Genomic DNA, 13,371 nt, shown 5'->3' on the forward strand with positions numbered 1-13,371 from the left:
TGACTCGGGGGGTCAGAGCCCCGATTTGGGGGTTTGGAATAGGAAGAATCCCATGGAGTTTGGGGAAACGGCCTTGGCTCTGCACCCTGGGGAGCTTGGAGCTGGGGTTCTGTGAGATCAGGGAATTTCATGGGATCAGGGAATTTCATGGGGTCATGGAATGATTTGGGCTGCAAGGCGGATCCTCTCATCGCAGTCATGGGAGATCCTCTCATCCCAACCCTGTAGGATCCTCTCATCCCAGCCATTCAGGATCTTGTCATCCCAGCCATGGCCATTCCTTCTCCTCCTGTCCCTTGGCATCACAGCCCAGCCCCCACGGCTGTCCCCTCTTGTCAGGGACCTGAGAAGGTCCCTCCTGATCCCCCTTTCCTCCAGGACCAACATTCCCATTCCCTCAGCCGCTCCTGGAACTCCAAACCCTTCCCTTGGGATCAGAGTGTGAAGTTCCCTCCTGCACAGATCCAGAAGGTCCCTCCTGATCCCCCTTTTCTCCAGGACCAACATTCCCATTCCCTCAGCCGCTCCTGGAACTCCAAACCTGTCCCTTGGGACCAGAGCCTGATGTCCCCTCCTGTCAGGGACCTGACAATGTCCCTCCTGATTCCCTTTTCTCCAGGATGAACATTCCCACTCCCTCAGCCGCTCCCGCCCCTTCCCAGCATCACTCCCACGTCCTGTCACAGGGACAGGGACACGCCACACCGGCCCTGTCCCCTCCCCGCCGTGGGACGCGGCCATGCCACGTGTCCCCGGTGTCCCCAGGGCGCGGAGGACGCGGAGGATCGATGGCGACAATCGATCGATGGCTCCAATGAAACCCTGCCCTGATGGCTCTGCCCCGCCGAGGTGGCCCCTGGGGACCGGGGGGGACACTCCGGAGCCAAGGGCACCCCGCTGCCATGGGAGGGGTGGGAATGGGGGAATTTTGGGGAATTTTGGGGAGGAAAAGGAAAAGGAAAAGGAAAAGGAAAAGGAAAAGGAAAAGGAAAAGGAAAAGGAAAAGGAAAAGGAAAAGGAAAAGGAAAAGGAAAAGGAAAAGGAAAAGGAGGGACAGGACAATGTCAGGGGACAGAGGTGCCACCCTCACCAGGGTGTCCAGCCAGCCTGGATCGGATTCATGCCCGGGGCTCATCCTCTGCCCAGCAGGGAGGCGCCTTTATCCCCCTTTCCCTAAAAGAAAAACCACATTTTCGGGGGAAATCCGCGGTTTTCCCGAGTGGGGCAGCAGAGCTAAGCCTGGCAGTGACACCCACGCCCCGCCAGTGCCCCACAGCTCCCAGTCAGTGCCAGTCCCCAGCCAGGGCTGTCCCCAGCCAGGGCTGTCCCCACCCTCTCCTGTGCCAGGAGGGGCACCAGCCCCCCCCGACCGCCACCAGGACATTCCATAAAAACCAAGAATTCCAAAAAACAAAAATGGGTGGGCATCCCTCCCTGCCCGTGCCGCCCTGCCGGGAGGGCACAAAGCCCGCAGTTCCTTCTGCACGAAGCCACCAAAAACCCGCTGTGACCGCCCTGCCACGGCCGGGGGCTCCTCCGCCGCCCCCCCCCCACAATGGTCCCAGTCCCGCCCAGCAGCTTCCAGTGGGGAGGGGGCTCCTACCAGGGGCACCGAGCCGCTCCCAGGGCGGCAAGCGTTGCCGGGGGCAGCCTGGCGGGAGATAATTAACGCGTTGGAAATGAATTCCTCATTAACATCAGGCAACAGGCGCCGCTGGGCATGGAACAGCCCCGGGGCTGCACTGCTCTGAACCCCGCCTGGGTTTGGGGGTTCAGGAGGGGCCTTAAGGGCCCCCCTCGCCCCTTTTCCCAGCTCTGGGAAAGCCGTGGACCATCCAGAGGGGACGGGGAGCACCTGCAACCCAAAGATGTGGGGATGGGGAGCACCTGCACCCCCAGGACGTGGGGGTGGGGGCTGGGAAGCACCTGCACCCCCAGAACGCTGAGTTGGGGCTTTGGGGATCCCAGGATGCGACTTTGGAGTCCCTGGGACTGAGCAGGGAAGGGATGAAGCCCCTCCCGGTGCGGGACCCCTCCCACTGAGGTGTGACCCTCGCGTCACCCCCGGAGCCGCCGGGAAGGGGCGCAGCTCCCGAGGGCCCCGCCGCCGGCCGGTCCCGGCCCCGTTCCCGGCTCCCAGCCCAACTTCCCGGGGACTTGGGTGCCCGCCGGGTGGGTGCCAGGCTGGGGGGACACAGCGGCATCGCCGCTCGCCAGCCCCCGGTGCCACCGCGAGAACAAAGAGAGCGGAGAGAGCGCGGGGCGAGCGCGGAGCTGCCCGCGGCCAGCGCAGACAAAAGGACCCCCGCCCGTGTCTCTGTCACCTCCGCGGGGCTGGCACGGGGCAGGGCGGCACCCCCGGAGTGCCGCGGCGGCTCTGCAAGCCCAGGGCTGGCGACCTCCCGAGTTATTTTAAGTTTCCCTCCGCGCCTCCTCCCCCCACGCCCCAGCTCAGCCCGGGATGCGCCAGATTGATTTATTTATATATATATTTTTTTAAATTTCAAACACCCCCCCCCCCCCATCCCCGTGCTGCAAGGATGCTGAAAGTGTCGCCCCGGTGGTGGCCACCCGGTGGCTCGTGCTGGCCTTTGTGTCTCGGCACAGGGGCTGGGGAGGTGGAAAAGCGAATGCAGCAGGTGAGGGAGAGCTCACGGCTCCCTCCGCCAACAAATCCCGAGCCTGGCCTCTCCCAGCACAGCTCGGCCACCAAAACATCCCGGTGCAACCCCGGCCAGGGCGGCTGGAGCGGCCACGGGCACAAAACCCCCCCTCCGAGCAGCCCCAGAACCCGCTGCGCTCCCCACCTCCAGCGGGGCAACAACGCCCCCAAAAAGCAGCTCCGACCCCACAAGGGCGACCCTGCTGTCCCCAAGGAGGGGTGGGGGGTCACCGTGTCCCGCCGCTTGTCACCCGCCCCTCCGGAGCGGCCACCAAAACTCCGGCAGCGCTAGCCAGCATTTTTCACCCCCTCACCCCACCCCGGGCATCACCGGCGACGCGGAGAAAAGAAAGGGGTGGGGAAGGGTGGGGGGAGAGAAAGGAGGAAAAAGGGAAGCAAAAAAACCACACAAATAAAAAAAAATACCTGCTACTTAAGAATGGATGCACATAGTGAGAGTGACATGCCTTGGGAGGGTGAATTCCCCATTCCTGCTCGCCGAGGCTGCTGCGCTTCCGGGCTTTTTGGGGTGCTTTTTCCTCAATTTCTTTTTTTTTTTTTTTTTTTTTCCTATTTATTTTTTTTCCTCCTCCTCCTCTCCTTTCCTGCGGGGAGAAGGGGCTTCAGGCCCGGCCGAGCACGGGAGGAGCGGCGGCGGCGGCGGGGAGTGGGCGCGGGGAGCGCGCCGGGAGCGCGCCCGGCTGCGCGTGGGAGAGCGCGCGGCTCCGCGAGCTACGGGAGGGAGCGAACGGGAAAAACACATGAGCTCATGATGGAGCCGCGCGGGGAGGGGGGCACGGCTGCCCCCCGCCCCGCTCTGCCCCTCAAAGGCCTCTCTCCCTCCCTCCTAAAGGGTTTTTTTGGGTTTTTTTCGGTGGTGTTGTTGGGGTTGTTTTTTTTTGGTTTTGTTTTTTTTTTTTTGGCGGTGTTGTTGGGGTTTTTTGGTTTTTTTTTTTTTTGTGGTGGTGTTGTTGGGGTTTTTTTAATATTTTTTCCCCCTTTATCCGCTGATTTGCCGGCAGCAAATCGGCCGCGGCGGCGCGCGCGCGCGTCGCTGTCGCCGTCGCCGGGTGACAGCGGGGACCCGCGGGAGCGCGCACGGGGAGGGGGAGCGGGAGGGAGGGGGGGGTGGGAGGAGCCGCCCCCGGGAGGTTTGGGGTCGCCGGGGGGTGGAGGGGGGGAAGGGGCTGTTGGTGGGGTCCCCTGGGCTGGCGCGGGGTGGGGACAGCGGTTGGGCATGTCCCCGGAGGTGGCACAGGCTGAGGGGTGGCTTCTGGGGGAAAGGAGGGCGGATCTGTGGTGTGAGCGCACCTGGGCAGGTGGGGGTGGCACGGGGACAGGGCTGGGCCAGCTTGCCATGGATCCTGGCAACGGTGGCACCGGGGCAGGTGCCAGCCGGGACAGAGCGCGGTGGGGACAGAGTGACGGGGGGGGGTCACACTGTGGTGCCCGCCGAGCTGGGGACACAGCCACTGCCACCCTCCACGGTGGGGACACAGCCATGGGGGTGGCAGCCCATGGTGCCACCAAGGTGGGGACACAGTGACAGAGGGCTCAGCCTCTGCTTGGCAGTGCCCACCAGAGTGGGGACACACCCAGTGCCACCCACCCGGTGGGGACCCAACCCTGGAGGTTCAGGGGAGCTCAGGGGGGCTCAGGGGGGGCTCAGAGGGCTCAGGGGGTGTCGAGGGGGGGCTCAGGCGGGTTCAGGGGGGTCAGGACGGTTCAGGGGGATCTCAGGGGGGTTCAGAGGGGGTCAGGACGGTCAGGACGGTTCAGGGGCTGTCAAGGGGGTTCAGGGGGGCTCAGGGGACCACAGGGTGTGTCGAGGGGGGTGGGGAGGCTCAGAGAGGAGCCGGAGGGGTCCGGGGGGGGCGGGGCGGGGTCAGGGCAGGGTCAGGACTCCCCCCGGGAGCCCCCCCGCCCCCATGGCTGCATTAACGGCGGAGCCGCCCCCGGGGCTCCATTATGGGATCGGGCAGGGAGCGCGGCCTTTTCCGGCCCAGCGCGTCCCCATGGAGCCGCGGCCAGCGGGGAGGACCGGGGGGGACGGGGGGGGATACGGGGGGGCATGGGGGGTCACGGGGACAGCACCCGCTGCAACGTGTCCCCATGTCCCTGCCCTGGGATGGGCACGAGCAGCTTGTCCTGTGATCCTGGGTGACCCCACAAGCTCCCAGTGCCACCCCAGAACATCCCCGTGCCACCCCATAGCCCCCCAGTGCCATCCCATAACCCCTCAGTGCCACCCCATAGCCCCCCAGTGCCATCCCATAACCCCTCAGTGCCACCCCATAATCCCCCAATGCCACCCTACAACCCCCCCAGTGCCCCCATCTTGGTGTGGAGATCCAATTGCTCCCCCGGCATTAAACCCCCTCATGAACCCCAAACCCTGCTCTCCTGGAGGTGCCACCGGGGAATTCGGGGCCTCCTGGTGCCAGGGGCCATCCCATACCCCATGGGGTCATCCCCTATCCCATGACGCCATCCCACACCCCATGAGGTATCCCCATCCTATGGGGCCATCCCACACCCCACGGATCCATCCCACACCCCACGGATCCATCGCATGGATCCATCCCATATCCCACACCCCACATCCCATGAACCCATCCTGCCTACACCATCCCACATGCCACACCCCATGGATCCGTCCCACATCCCCCATCCTGCACCCCATGGATCCACCCCACACCCCACAGTTCCATCACATGGATCCATCCCCCATCCCATGGGGATGTCCTTAATCCTATGGATCCATCCCACACCCCACACCCCACACCCCATGGATCCATCCCACTCCCTGTGGATCCATCTCATAGGGATGCATAGGAGCAGATTTGGGGTGATTTGGGTGTCCAGCCCCGTCCCATCCCAAAATCAGGGTCAGGGAAAGGATTTGTGCTCCCTCAGGCTCACCCCAAACCCTTCAGCCCTAAGCAGGGACAGGGCCAGGCCCTAAATGGGAATTCAGGGCTGGAATCCTGCCCATCCCATGTCCCAGTCCAATCCCAAAAACACAACCAGGGAAGGATTTGTGCTTGCTCAGGCTCATCCCAAACCCCTCAGCCCTGAGCAGGGCTCTGCAAATGGGAATTGGGGCTCTGTAAATGGGAATTCAGGCTCTGCAAATGGGAATTCGGGCTCTGTAAATGGGATTTCAGGGCTGCCATCCTGTCCATCCCACCCCAAAACCACAACCAGGAAAGGATTTCTGCTCCCCCAAGCTCAGCCCTCCTCTCCCTCCTCACCCTCCCTCTCCCGGGAGGAGTTTCCCGAGCCAATCCCGATCCTCTCCCGAGCTCTTCTCGCTGGGGTTTTTGCCGCAGCTCCTCACGGATCCCTCCCACCGCCATCTGTCCCTCGGCAGCGGCTCCGTGTCCCCGCCGGGCCCGGCCCCGCGCCCCCGCTCCCGTTTTTACCGCTCCCAGTCACGCTCCGGCCCTCGCAGCCCATCCTGGGAATTCGCCTTTTCCAACCCCAAACCCACCTGGAATCCTGCAGGAATATTCCTCTGGCAATCCCCCAAATCTGTGGTGTCACGGCCCAGCCCCGCTCTTGGGAATCTGTGGGGTGCTGCAGTGGTGGCAGTGCCCTGACGGTGACCTGGCGGTGGCAATGCCCTGGTGGTGGCAGCACCCTGGCACTGGCAGTGTCCCAGCGGGGGCAGAGTCCCCAGGGTAGCAGTGTCCCGGTGGTGGCAGCGCCCTGAGGGTGCCCTGGTAGTGGCGGTGCCCTGATGGTGGCAGTGCCCCAGTGGTAGCAGCACACCGGTGGTGGCAATGCCCGGGTGGTGACCTGGTGGTGGCAGCGCCCTGGTGGTGGCAGTGCCCTGGTGGTGGCATTGTCCTGATGGTGACAGTGCCCCGGTGGTGCCCTGATGGTGGCAGTGCCCTGATGGTGACAGTGCCCCGGTGGTGCCCTGATGGTGGCAGTGCCCTGATGGTGACAGTGCCCCGGTGGTGCCCTGATGGTGGCAGTGCCCTGATGGTGACAGTGCCCCGGTGGTGCCCCGATGGTGGCAGTGTCCTGATGGTGGCAGTGCCCCGGTGGTGCCCTGATGGTGGCAGTGCCCTGATGGTGACAGTGCCCCGGTGGTGCCCCGATGGTGGCAGTGTCCTGATGGTGGCAGTGCCCCGGTGGTGCCCTGTGGTGGCAGTGCCCTGATGGTGACATTGCCCTGGTACTGCCCTGATGGTGACAGTGCCCCGGTGGTGCCCTGATGGTGGCAGTGCCCTGATGGTGACAGTGCCCCGGTGGTGCCCCGATGGTGGCAGTGCCCTGATGGTGACAGTGCCCCGGTGGTGCCCTGATGGTGGCAGTGCCCTGATGGTGACAGTGCCCCGGTGGTGCCCCGATGGTGGCAGTGTCCTGATGGTGGCAGTGCCCCGGTGGTGCCCTGTGGTGGCAGTGCCCTGATGGTGACAGTGCCCCGGTGGTGCCCGATGGTGGCAGTGCCCTGGTGGTGACAGTGCCCCGGTGGTGCCCTGATGGTGGCAGTGCCCCAGTGGTAGCAGCACACCGGTGGTGACAGTGCCCGGGTGGTGACCTGGTGGTGACAGTGCCCCGATGGTGGCAGCGCCCTGATGGTGGCATCAGGGCATCAGTGGCATCAGTGGCATCAGTGCCCCGATGGTGACAGTGCCCCGGTGGTGCCCTGATGGTGGCAGTGTCCTGATGGTGACAGTGCCCCGGTGGTCACAGCGCTCCGCGGTGTCCCCTCCCTGTCCCCTCCGCTCCCGCCGCTTCCCTGCGGGCATCGCGAAGAGGGAAAATCTCCATGGCAACCGGGGACAGCGGGGACAGGGACCGGCAAGCGGAGCCGCAGCTTTGGCTCCCCTGAGCCGGGCACTGCCACCCCTCGGGGGGGTGACCTTGGCCTAGAATTCCCAAATTTCCTGGAAAAATGGGGAATTTTCACCTCTTTTAAGCCCCCGAGGAGGAAGATGAGATGGGAGTGGTCCCAAATTTCCAGATCGCATTCCCGGGCTGGGGTTAAGGGGGAGGAATTGTCCCTCATCAGCCAAAATCCCGGATTTTCATCCCAAAATGTGGTGTGGACAAGGAATTGTTGGAGCGCGATGGAGGAGGAAGAGGATGGACAGGAAAGGGGGGAAAAGGGGAACAGGAAAGGGGTGGAAAAGGGGTTGGGAGGGTCAAATGTCCCTTTCCAGCCCGGATTTGTCACCTCTCTGTTCTCTGTGAGATCCCTAAATTTCCCCAGAATTCCATGATTTCCTCAGCACTGCTCCATGGGTTTTTAGCCACTCCAGGGGTGGCCCCAAGAGTCTGGGAATTAATGGGGACAGAGCTGGTCCTAAATGGAGACAGATCCTGGGCATTAATGGGGACAAAATCTGACCATAAATGGGGACAGATCCTGGATATTAATGGGGACAAATCCTGGCCCTAAATAGGGACAGATCTTGGAAATTCTTGGGGACAAAATCTGACCATAAATGGGGACGGATCCTGGGCATTAATGGGGACAGAGCTGGCCATAAATGGGGACAGAACTGGACATTAATAGGGACAGGGCTGGCCATAAATAGGGACAAATCCTGGTCATGATTGGGGACAAATCCTGTCCATAAATGGGGACAGAGCCGGGGAAGGGACCCCAGCTGCTTCCCAAGGCTTTGGGATTCCTCCCAGCGGCCCTAAGAGGATTTTCCCAGGGGAAGGAGCAGCTTTGGGGGGGTGACCGAGATTTCCATGATCCCACAGGAAATCCTGTGCTGACCCCAAACTGGGGCTGGCCATGCTGGGCTCGATTCCTCCTCTCCTCTCCTTCCCAGGATTCCCCCAGGTACAGGCAGGAATTGTGCCATTATCTTCCATGGAACAGATCCCCCCAAAACCCCTGGAATGGCCTCAGGACATTTTGGGAAAAGCCAAAAGGTTGGGAAATGCTCCTGGATCACCCCTGTGACAGCGAGGACAGCGACAGGGACACGGGAATTCAGGGGTCACCCCCCAGCCCCAGGGGTTCTGGGATCCCTCCTGGCCCTGGGATCCCTCCCGGCTCTGAGATCCCTTCCGATCTTTGGATCCCTCCTGGTTCTGGGATCCCTCCCGATCCTGGGATCCCTCCCGGCTCTGAGATCCCTTCCGATCCTCGGATCCCTCTTGATCCTGGGATCCCTCCTGGCCCTCGGATCCCTCCTGATCCTGGGATCCCTCCTGGCCCTCGGATCCCTCCAGAATTTTGTGGGATTGGGGTTTTTAAGCCACATTTTGGTTCCAGCTGCAGCCGGGAGCAGAGCAGAGCCCGGGGTGGGCTGAGGGTCCTTCATGGAGCTCCCCAAAATTCCATCCTGGGAACGAAAACAGATGCAGGCAGGATTCGGGAGAGCACTGAGGACAAACAGAGGGCGCTGATCCCTCTGCCCGTGCTGAGTCACCACGGCAAATTTCAAAAGGGTAAAAGGGGGGATGAAAAACCGGGGAAAAAAATGGTGGCAAAGGAGAGATGAAGGCGGGAAGAGCCGGCCCCAGCCCCAGGAGAGCGGCGGAGCCGCGGCATCGCCCGGCGTTGCCATGGAGACGCAATTTGGAGCTCTGGTGCTCTTTGCGATCCTCGCTCCACCCTCTCGGTTGAATACCCGGGTTTTATTCCCAGTTTTTATTCCTGGTTTTTGTTCCTGGTTTTTATTTCTTGTTTTTATTTCTGGATCTTTTCCCTCGTTTTTATCCCTCGTTTTTATTCTGTTTTCGCAGCCCACGGGGCCGATCCAGGTTTGGGGTTGGGAGGGGGGCATGGACAGGTTTGGGGTGTGGGGGGAAAGGGATCGAGATCACCTTCTGGATCAGCCACCCTGGAGGGGCAGTGTGGGGTGGGGGCAGGGAATTCCAAGGGATCTCCAGCCTGAGTATCCACTCTTGAGATTGGGAAATAGCCCAGGATCCCAAATTTCATGGATGCCATCCTAATCCTTGTGTTCATCCAGGTGAGAATAACCCTCCTCGGGCTGGGTGGGTGCTGTGCCCAGCCCCATCACCCCCTCCTGACCTTGGGAAATATCCCAGGAACCCAAATTTCCTGGATGCCATCACATTCCTTGTGCTCATCCCATCCATCCATCCATCCATCCATCCATCCATCCATCCATCCATCATCCATCCCAGATCCTTCCCATGCTCCTCCCCATCCCCTCCTCCCTGACCTTGGAGAAGACCCCACCATCCTGGATTTCCTGCCTGCCATCCCTTTCCTCATTCCCACCCATCCCAGACCCTCCTCGGGCTGGGTGGGCACCCCCAGCCCCCTCCAAGGAACCCAGGACACCCCAACAAATCCCAAATCCAGGGTCACCCCCTGTCACGCCATCCCTGTGATGATCGGCTCCATGGAATCCCGAAATCCTGGAATTATTCCCTTGGAGAAGTCCCCAAGAGCCGCATCCTGAACGTTCCCAGGAATTCTCCCCCCCACCCCCTGTTTTTCCAGCGCCCGCCAGGAGAGGAATTATCCCTAAAATCCAACCTGAAACTCCTCCAAGGAAAAATTCCCAAAGTTTTTTGGGAACTCCTGGAGCAGCCGGGCTGACATTGCCACCGTGTGGGGACGGCGTGGCAGCGCCAGGGAGAGGAAAATCCCAAATTCGGATTATTTTAGAGTAAAATAACCCCGGGATGATCCCTGGGATGGGATGGGATTATACAGGATTTTATGTCCCATTGGACAAGAACAGATGGGCTTTTCCAAAGGATTCCCATATTTTTCCCCAAAAAAGAGACATTTCCACAGGTTTCCTGTATTTTTCCCCCAAAAGAGGGACTTTTCCACAGCATTCGCATATTTTTCCCCCAAAAGGAGGGACTTTTCCACAGGATTCACGTGGTTTCCCCCAAAATGAGAGCCCTTTTCCCAGGACTCCCATCTTTCCCCCCCAAATGGAGGGGCCTTTCCATAGGATTTCCAGGTTTTCCCCAAAAGGAGGGATCTTCCCACAGGATTCCCATGTTTCACCCCAAAAGGAAAAGAGGGAATTCGGGCAAATCCAGGAATTTTGGGATGAATCTCTGCACCCTGAGCATTCCCTGTTTTTTTTTGTCCCCAGTACGCCGTTTTTTGGAATTAAAACCTTTCCAAGGCTTCCCATCCCAAGGGAAGCCACAATCCTTTTAGGGCCGAGTCCCTCCAAGTGGGATTTCCCCTTTTTTATCCTCAAAAACCCCATTTTGGACAACAAAACCCCTCCCCTCCCCGCTCTTCCTGCTCTTCCCAAATTCCTGAAAACTCCAGCTTAGCATTACTGAGCGCTCCGGGGTCGCTTTGGGGTCAGCGGGGTCACCGTGGGTCACCAAGCAGCTGCTCCAGCTCTCAATCCCCTGGAAAATCCCAAAATCCTGGGAATTTGGGAGAATCCATTCACATCCCGAATAAACTCCTCAATCACCGGAAATACTTGGGAAAAGGTAAAAAAAAAAACCCAAAAAAAAACCCAAAAAAAACCCCAAACAAACAAACCAACAACAAAAAACCACCAAACCAAAAAATGGGATTTTTTCCACACTTTTAGGGTTTGGTCACCCCAAACTTTCTGCGGTTTCAAAACGTTCCAAGGGGGTTTTTAATTTATTTTAAAATTTACCCCAAATATTTTTATTTTATCCCAAATCTTTCTATTTTAACCCAAACATTTTTGGGGATAATTTTTTTGCTTCCCACAAGGAAAAAGATTGGATAAAACCATTCCCTGCAATGGGAATAATTCAATTGGGGTGGGATTAATTCATTTCTAATCCCATTTTTGGGGGTTTTCCTGGCAAATCCGTGTATTCTCCAGGATTTCTGCTGCTCCGGGAAGTCCCCCACCTCGGCTTTTCCTGGGTTTTGGGGCTGATTCCCGATTTCCACATGGATCTCGCTTTCCCTGTGGGAATGATGGATTTGTGGCGTTTGTGGGGTCAAAGCAAATTTTTGCCCCCATGCAGCCCCCAAAGTCTCTTTTCCCTAAATCTTTTTGGGATTTATTCCCCTTTTGGTGTCCTGGCACCAGGCCCAGCAAGAAAGGAGGGAAAATCCCGTGGGAATTCCCAGCCGGAAGCTGCAGGATCTGCAGGAGGGGGAGTGGAGCTGATCCCCCTTTCCCATCCCATCCCATGGATCCCAGGGTCCGCATCCCATCCTGTGGATCCTGTGAATCCCTTCCCATCCCATGGATCTCATTCCACCCCATCCCTCCCCATCCGATGGATCCCACCTCATGGATCACATCCTATGGATCCCATCCCATCCCATGGATCCCATGGATCCCGTCCCATGGATTCCATCCCATGGATCCCATCCCATCCCAAATCCCACAGAACTCCCAGATCTTCCTCCTCCTCCTCCTCGACTTCCTGCACGCCCCTGCCAGGAAAATCCACGCCAGGAATGATTTTTGGGAATTGTCCCACCTGGGAATTCTGCCCCTCTTTCATCCCAAATCCCTCTCTTCAGGATGGGAAGGGAATCCCACAGTCCTGGTGCCCCCGGATTTGGGGCAATCTCCAGGAATTTCCTCTTTCCCAGGATCCAAATGGCCTAGGGATGAATTTCCCGGGAATATTTCAGGTGTTTTCCTGTGGCCTAGGAGGGTTGGGAATTCCCCCGAGGGGAGCAGGGATTGGGCTGGGATGGGAATGTGAGAATATAAAAATGCATAAATATTTATAAAAAGTAATATATCTATAAATAAATTAATGTATAAAAGCATAAATGTATCTATAAAATAAATTACATATAAATATAAAAATATAAAAATATTTAAAATATATAAAATTAAAATAAATTAAAAATTCATATACAAATATATAAACTTATAGATATATAAATATATAAACAAATACACAAATACAGAAGGGCAGAAATACCCAGATGCACTCACAAATAAATACCCAATTAAATACCCAATTAATAAACAAAAATATTCCAATATTTGGATATTCCAATATTCAGATATTCAAACATTTGGATAGTCAATATATCCCAATATTCCAATATTCGAACATGTGGATATTTGTATATTCCTGCATTTTGATATTCCAATATTCTGATATTCAGATATTCCAATACTCCCATATTTGGATATTCAGATATTCCAATAGTCAGCTGTTCAGATATTTGGATATTCAGATATTCTGATATTCCAACATTCAGATATTTGGATATTTAGATACTCCAATATTCTGATATTCCAGTATTCATATATTCCCATATTCAGATATTTGGATATTTAGAAAGTCAGATATTGGGATATTCATATATGCAGATATTCCAATATTCTGGTATTCCCATATTCAGATATTGGGATATTTGGATATTCAGATATTCCAATATACAAATATTCCCATATTCAGATATTCGGATACTCGGTTATTCCAATATTCAGATATTCTGATATTTGGATATTCAAATATTGGGATATTTGGACATTCTGACATTCTGATACAGACACTTCCAGGTTTTCTGGCTGAGCTAATTCCCCAAAAAAATCCTCCCCAGGGATCCCTTGATGGGACCCTGGAACATCCCAATCCTTGGCTGTTCCCATCTCCAGGCCTAAAAAAACCCTAAAAGAGTAAAAAACCCTAAAAGAGCAAAAAGCCCTAAAAGAGTAAAAAAACCAAAAAACTGGCTAAGAGTGAGCCGGGAGGTGAAGGGGACACGGAGGGGACCTGTGGCAGGAATGCCGGGAATTTGAGATAAAATGAGTTTA

The 13,371-nt window shown here is 57.3% G+C and overlaps 1 protein-coding gene across 2 annotated transcripts in view; it reads right to left on the minus strand.

Annotated features, from left to right (window-relative positions):
* SRCIN1 (SRC kinase signaling inhibitor 1) overlaps positions 1-3,179 on the minus strand; it is a 67,328-nt gene extending 64,149 nt beyond the window's left edge. Inside the window, exon 1 of one of the 2 annotated variants that reach the window (XM_068211828.1) lies at positions 3,089-3,179. The gene's annotated coding sequence lies outside the window, so the exon portion shown is untranslated. The remainder of the gene's footprint in view (positions 1-3,088) is intronic. The other variant, XM_068211829.1, reaches the window with a different exon arrangement.
* Positions 3,180-13,371: the final 10,192 nt, after the last annotated feature.

The sequence above is a fragment of the Anomalospiza imberbis genome, chromosome 22 (assembly GCF_031753505.1).
Source record: "Anomalospiza imberbis isolate Cuckoo-Finch-1a 21T00152 chromosome 22, ASM3175350v1, whole genome shotgun sequence".
Lineage (NCBI taxonomy): Eukaryota > Metazoa > Chordata > Aves > Passeriformes > Viduidae > Anomalospiza > Anomalospiza imberbis.